The sequence below is a fragment of the Theropithecus gelada genome, chromosome 11, assembly GCF_003255815.1.
Source record: "Theropithecus gelada isolate Dixy chromosome 11, Tgel_1.0, whole genome shotgun sequence".
Lineage (NCBI taxonomy): Eukaryota > Metazoa > Chordata > Mammalia > Primates > Cercopithecidae > Theropithecus > Theropithecus gelada.
The window spans coordinates 64059769-64067590 of NC_037679.1; the positions used below are offsets into that span (position 1 = coordinate 64059769).

General features: G+C 43.6%; 1 protein-coding gene across 1 annotated transcript in view; it reads right to left on the reverse strand.

Moving 5' to 3' along the window:
• The window catches only part of SLC41A2 (solute carrier family 41 member 2), a 138389-nt gene extending 130878 nt beyond the window's left edge, over window positions 1-7511 (reverse strand). Inside the window, exon 1 of the mRNA XM_025402449.1 lies at window positions 7288-7511. The gene's annotated coding sequence lies outside the window, so the exon portion shown is untranslated. The remainder of the gene's footprint in view (window positions 1-7287) is intronic.
• Window positions 7512-7822: the final 311 nt, after the last annotated feature.

Consider the following 7822-nt stretch of genomic DNA (forward strand, 5'->3'; position numbering starts at 1 on the left):
AAAAAAAAAAAAAAAAAAAAAAAAAAAAAAATTAATGAGCAAAATTTTCACAAATCAAAAATTTAGTAAGATAAATTGAATCAGAACTGAAATTTCCTTATCTTTCATGAACTTTTCATAACTTATTTTACCACTGATCAGAACCAAACACTGAAAGAATTCTTCCTTTATGGTTGGGTTTCACAATTTAATTCTGTGAAGTCATAATACTGTGACAGAAGAATCATTCAGGCGGGGCGCGGTGGCTCAAGCCTGTAATCCCAGCACTTTGGGAGGCCGAGACGGGCGGATCACGAGGTCAGGAGATCGAGACCATCCTGGCTAACACGGTGAAACCCCGTCTCTATTAAGAAATACAAAAAAAAACTAGCCGGGCGAGGTGGCGGGCGCCTGTAGTCCCAGCTACTCGGGAGGCTGAGGCCGGAGAATGGCGTAAACCCGGGAGGCGGAGCTTGCAGTGAGCTGAGATCCGGCCACTGCACTCCAGCCTGGGTGACAGAGCGAGACTCCGTCTCAAAAAAAAAAAAAAAAAAAAAAAAGAATCATTCATTCTCTGGCAACAAACTGACATCATTAAATTCTTATTTGTAAATTCTTTAGGCTATATGGATGTTCTATTTTCATTTGTAAGAACAAAATCTATTTACCATTGACTCTTCATTAAGCTCATATGATTGATATATTTTCATCCATTTAGGTTGGTGCATAAGTAATTGCAGTTTTTGTCATTACTTTTAATTGCAAAAACTGCAATTACTTTTGCACCAACCTAATAATTTATTCCTTTTGTCCTTAGCCATTTTTCTAAAACTGCCTTTGGGTGAGTGCTCAGAGAATGCCTCTAAATTCAAACAAAACAGAAATGATTTCTGGATTGGCTGCTCCTGTGAGCAATCTGTGTCACTGCCCTGTACTCCCTGGGAGAAGAAACATCAAAACCACAATGTTCATTGTCCTTTTTATTATCTCTACTACTGTTTCAATATAAGAATGACCTCTGTAATCCCAGCACTTTGGGAGGCCGAGGCGGGCGGATCACAAGGTCAGGAGATCGAGACCACAGTGAAACCCCGTCTCTACTAAAAATACAAAAAATTAGCCGGGCGCGATGGCGGGCGCCTGTAGTCCCAGCTACTCAGGAGGCTGAGGCAGGAGAATGGCGTGAACCCGGGAGGCGGAGCTTGCAGTGAGCCCGAGATCGCGCCACTGCACTCCAGCCTGGGCGACAGAGTGAGACTCCCTCTCAAAAAAAAAAAAAAAAAAAAAAAGAATGACCTTTGTTAAATTATCTTTTAATAAATGTATGCAATTCTATCACTAAGATGATTTCAACTGAGAAAAAAAAATTTGAATGAAAACTTTTTCTTTGTCCCAAAGCAGACATTACTAGAAACAGCAACGTCATGTCTACTACTGCATAACATTCCTCATATTAAAGGTAGTTAGACTCTATCAACGAAGATTTGCTTAGTCTCTATGGTGAGCCAGGCACTATACTAGTTGCCAGAGAAATCTGTTCTCACAGACCTTTTGGTCTTGGTGCAAAGGTACTTAGGCAAACGAATCTTTATGAACTGGGAGATTCCAATAACAAAAACAGTGGGAAGATTTTTTACAAGAAATAGATTGGAACCAGGTTTTGGAATACCTGTAATGCTGGGCCAATGAATTTGAAGTTTACATTCGAGTTAAGAAAGACCAGGTACTCAAAGAGATCTTTTTCTAAAGATCTCTAATCAGCCCCCGACTAGAACTTTTCAATAGCTTGTTATTTCCACTAAGATAAATCCAAATTCTTTAACAACATTAACTAAATCCTGCATAAACACCCCTACTTACTCCTACAATCCAGTAAGTATCTGAGTGACACACCCTGATTTTCTACTGTATTTCTTTAAAAAAAAAAAAAATCTGGATTACAACTCACTAATTTGCTTTCACAATCTACTAGTAGGTGCCTGCAGTTAAAGAAAAAAATATGTCACTTTAGTGTACCACATTCGCACACCTCTTGGCCTTTCCACATGTTCTTTTTGCTCAAAACACTTTTGGTCAACCTCACTCTTCCCTTTTACCTAGCTACTTCCTATTCAACTTAAGATCTCAGCTCTTAAACATCATGTCCCTGGCCCTCAGAGATAAGTTCCCCTTCTTCTGTCGTTCCAAAGCACTCTACACTTAACCAATGCTTATTATGCTTTATTGTAATGGAACTTGTACTAATTGTTTTTCTAGGTAGTAAACTAGAGCAAGGACCCATTCTTGTTCATCACAGAATCCCAAAGCCTAGCCCAGTGCCTGTTATGTATTAGACATTCCATAAATATTTAAACCAGTACTGGTAAAACAAGGAAATATACTTGAATAATCTATATATTTAACCACACAGTAAAATAATCACTCAAAAGTTTCTAAGAGATTTAGCTATTTCCAAGGAAAATATATAGTCAGTTCATTTTTATAAATGGTGAATTAGTTCCTAGGCTAGCCTACAAAACACTATTTCCCATAACATACTTAACTATGAGAGGATGGCTGTTTACTTCTCTCTGCAATGACAACAGAACTTGCACTCCTCTAAGTAGGAGAAAACAAGATTAAAGGAACACTTTTCTTTCTCTCCACCCCCATCACTAGTTCCTCCCACAGGAAAGTGACTTATCTAATTGCTAGGATAGGTATAAAGGTCAACTTTTCAGACAGGCTCCACCCCTGAGCTCTCACTGGCTCTCTTGGACTTGCTGTGCCCTCAAGGACAGAAAGTTTTCCTTTCCATTGTAACTCCTACAAGATAAGCTCCTTAGGACAGGACTTTCCCTTCCATTTCCTGGTGCAACAGTTTCATCTGGGTAGGTAAATTAAGAAAGAACAGTAAGCATGGGTCTAAGCTCAGTTCCCCAGTCTAGCTTTATCAGAAATGAAAATTACACTACTATTTTAATAGTATTTAAATCCTCATCTGGCTTGAGTCTGATCTCAATTTGACTAGAATCTGGAGAGAAAAGGGGTGTAACTAGCACACTTGAAAGCTTCAACACGAACAACAGTAATCCCAGTCTGATTTCCGGGTCCTAGAACAGTTAGCATGGAGAAGCAGGCGGGCAAAAGGGAAGAGGGATCAAATGAAGGAAAAGGTTCCCACTTTTCCTATTCAGACATTTTTCTTGGGCAAAAATGTCTAAATAAATCGAATCTGTCTTTATATCCTACAACCTTTCCTTCCAAATTGTTTCAGTCTTGCTTTTCTTTTCTCATGTTTCAGATCCCTCACGCTATCTGAAGCTTTCCATTTTTAACATCCTCACTTTCAGAAATAGGGCAAATTTTGCCCAAAATTCCAAAATGTTCCATGATCCCATAATACTTACATCTCCTATCCCTCCTCAAATCAAAACTCCCACTTCCTTAGTGTAGCTAACCAAGAAGAAAGCAATCTGATTAAATCTATTCACATTAAAATAGAGTAACTGACAGTTCTAGTCATTTACATCTAAATAGTTCTATATTTGTTATTTTTAAGCTAAATAAATCTAACTACAGTACGTTCAGAGAGAAGAAAAGAGGTCTCTACCCTCATCTACCATAAAGGAGACAGGTCAGCTGTGACCATCACTTCTCAGGGATATCTCCATGTCGTTTCCCAATTGTCACTGCCCTCTACTTTCAGTCCTTCCCAATAAGAGCCACTAAAAACTCCAGGAGGCAGAGAAGGACAATTTGGGAAAACATCTGTAGCTGCAGGATATTTGTACATCATTGAGTAAGTTGGTAACAATCAATATTAGGTTGGATAGTTGATATTTTCAATATGTTTGATAATAATTTCATTAGTTAAAACAAAGTGAAAACACATTTTGGGTTATAAACCTGAAATTACCAGCCTCATTCTTCTAAATAAAGGCAGGGGCATAAAAGGGTTAATTCGTACATCTATCATTTTGTCCTGTATAGGTTGATGAGCAGAGTAAGGCTGTGCTTCACATGCTTTTTATCAGTTGCTTACCTATTATTTCCATTGGAAAACCTTTACTTGTATTTCCATAAAGTTTTGGAAATTGGGAAGTATACTTTTAAACAATGACAAAGATTCTTTTCTTGACGAAATTTTACTCAGGCCCCTGAACCTTCTCCTAGGCCCATCTGCGTGCTTCCTTGTAAAATGCGGTTTTATCAAAGAACCTTGCTAAGTCAGTTTAGCAAGAGCCCCTGACTCTTGGCCCTCGCTTTTTTTTTTTTTTTTCCCTCGAGTTGAGACAAAGTTTTGCTCTGTCACCCAGGCTGGAGTGCAGTGACGTGATCTCAGCTCCCTACAACCTCCACCGCCTCCTAGGTTCAAGCAATTCTCCTGCCTCAGCCTTCCGAGTAGCAGAGATTACAGGCGCCCGCTACCACACCAGGCTAATTTTTTATTTTTAGTAGAGACAGGGTTTCACCGTGTTGGCCAGTCTGGTCTAGCACTCCCAACCTCAGGTGATCAGCCCGCCTCGGCCTCCCAAAGTGCTGGGATTAGAAGCATGAACCACTGCACCCAGCCGGCCCTGGCTTTCTGATTACCCTTGCTACCTCATTAACCTCACAATCTGATTAGGTTCCTCATCTTCCACTGTCCCCCAGGTGGTGTCTGATCACTCTGGCCTCTCTTCAGCAAGAATCCTGTTAGGTTGGTTTGGTCTGAATATCCATTACCCCCGATGTTTCCTCTCAGTACTTTTCTGTCCACTGACCATAACTCCGCTCCTTGGCTATAAATTCCCATTTGCCCATGCCATATTCAGAATTGAGCCTAGTCTTCCTCCCACACTGCAAAATCTCATTCCATGGTCCCCTCACCTATCACAGTCGTCCTGAATAGACTTCTTTACCACGCTTTAACAAGTATCATTGGATAACTTTTTTCTTTAACAACAATCATATTAGATCAGTGGAAAATTGAATTCCTGGGAGGTAACATCAGGTCTTTTTAGGTGTTTTTTGCTATGAAAGACCTGATGGTGAATTTGTGTGCACTCAGAAATTAACCATGAAATAAGCACAGCAGCATTCATTTAGCTGTAAGTGGCTCTTAACCTTTGTGCCATCAAAAATAGTTATTTACCACCCACACGTGAACATAATTGTAATAAAAACTACACTGCACAAACTTAAGAAAACAAGATTCTCCACTTTACTGAGAAGTTAAACATATAAAAATTTGAGTAATTTGTTCTTGCCATTTATTGTTAGTTTGTTCAGCTGGCCACCAATATAAATTACTTGCAATTAAAGTGATAACAGGGATTTTCAAATTGAGCATAGAATATATGAAAGTACCAATTAAGGGTGGTCTCTCTTGACTCCAGTCAGGAATATGCCTTCTGTAGCCTTGTTCAAAACACCAGGGCAGTAAATGTAAAGGGGCAGTAAGATGTCCAAGAATGAACAGGTAGGGTATTCTTACAGACTGAAGTGGCACTTATTCAACCTTTACCCAAGAGTAAGCATTAAGTTTTTCAGTATCAGATTGGCTGGATTTTTTTCAAGTCAGTGCCAGTATCCAAACCTATTAATAGAATTTTTTTCCATAAAGGAACAATAAAACTCAATAAAAAGTGAAGCAACCCAGACTGACCGCGGTGGCTTATGCCTGTAATCCCGGCACTTTGGGAAGCCGAGGTGGGCAGATCACTTGAATTCAGGAGTTGGAGACCAACCTGGCCAACATGGTGAAACCATGTCTCTACTAAAAATACAAAAATTAGCCAGGCAAAGTGGTGCATGCCTGTAGTCCCAGCTACTCGGGAGGCTGAGGTAGGAGAATCGCTTGAACCCCGGAGGTGGAGGTTGCAGTGAGCCAAGACTGCACCACTGCACTCCAGCCTGGGTGACAGACTGAGAGTCTCCAAAATAAATAAATAAATAAATAAAAAGAAAAAGCCAAGCAACCCAATTAAAATATGGGTAAAAGATACGAACAGACATTTTCTCCAAAGAAAATATATGAATGGCCAATAAGCACATGAAAAGATGCTCAGCATCTCCATTCATTAGACAAATGCAAATCAAAACCACAAAGAGATACCATTCCACACTCACTAAGATGGCTATAATAAAAAATAACCAGTAAAAAGTAACAAGCCTTGGGGAAGATGTGAAGAAATTGGAACCCTCATACACTGCTTGGTGGGAATGTAAAATGGTACAGCTGCTTTGCTTGGCAGTTTCTCAAAAAGTTAAACACAGAGCAATTGCCCTCCTAGGTATATACCCAAGAGCACTGAAAACACATGTCCACAAAAACCTGTACACAAATGTGCATAGCAGCATTACACACAATGGCCAAAAACTGGAAACAACCCAAATGTTCACCAACTGATGAATAAACAAATGTGGTACACTGATACAACAATATTAATATGCTAAAAAGTAAAGTACTGATACATACTACAACATGAGTGAAACTTGAACACATTACGGTATGTGAAAGACGCCAGACCAAAAAGCCACATATTGTACGCTTCCATTTATATGAGATTTCCACAACAGGCAAACCCACAGAAACAGCAAGTAGATTAGTGGTGGCTAGTGGGGTGGGGTCAAGGGGAAATGAGGAGTGACTACTAAGAGAGAGAGGGTTTCTTTTGGGGATGATGATCTGGATAGTGGTCATATTTGGAAAACTTTGTGAATATATTAAAAGCCACACTTTAGAAGAATGAGTTTTATGGCATGTGATGTATATCTCAATTTAAAAATTGTCCACTACAAAAAAAGACATATATACGTAATATACATATCAATGTATATAGGTAGCACATACATATGTGTCATCTCTGTCTATAAATGAGCATTTGGGCTTTTAAAATTGAGATATCCTCCATATATATAAAGAGAAGAATGAAAGAACAGGGTGACGGGGCCCTCGCGGAGCCCTGAACAGGCATATGGGGTGTGCCCGAGCCAGCCTCGCAGCATCTCCATCCCAGCTCACCTTCAGCCATCACTCAGTCAACCACCCGCCGCCTGCCCCTGCCTTGGGCGCCCGAGACCGCTCATCCGCGGCGGCCGCGGAGCAGCTTCCCATTGCCCGATGTGGGGCAGGCGCGGGGGCCTGGGCTCGGGCGCTACCCGGCGGCCCCGGGAGGCGTCCGCAGGGGGCACGGCGACTCGGGCGGGACCGCTCCCACCGCTCCCCGCGCCCCCGCCGCCGGGTCCGGAGCCCAGGCCTCTCGGCCCCACCTCCCTCCTGCACCTGGGATGCGCCCGAACGCGGTGCAGCGGCTGAAGCCGAGACTTCCCCTCCACGGTCACCTGTGCCGGAGCGCGGCGGCGGCAGCGGCCGTTGTGAGGAGAAGGGTCCCTGTCTCCTCAGACCGGACCGAGACACCCGGGGCGGGGGATGGAAGGGGCATTCACCTAGTCCCCAGCACCGGTGGTGGCGGGGAGGACAGCGGCTCCCAGCCCACGGCTCCTTCCTGCTCCCGCGCCTCCTTGCTCGGCGGCGTCTCCAAGCTGACAGCTCGGCCGCCGGCGCCCGCGGCCCCCTGACTCCCTGCCGCCCCGCCCCCGCGCGGCAGTCCCGCGCAAGCGCAGCCGCGCAGCCGCCGGGGAAGCCCGGGCCTTGGTGATGTGGCCCGCGGGGCGGCGATCTGGAGCGACAGCGCCGCCCCGCCCGGACCCCGGCCGCGCCCTGGCAGACAGCTGTCGGGAACGGGGGCGCTGGACGACGGCGAGGGGGCAGTTTTCTGGGGATCCTGCCCAGGAGAGAAGGGCTGTGGCGTCCTTCGGCAGCCCTCTTCCCCACCAGCCCACGCACGCCCACTTCACCGCCTGCTCCAAGGTCCGA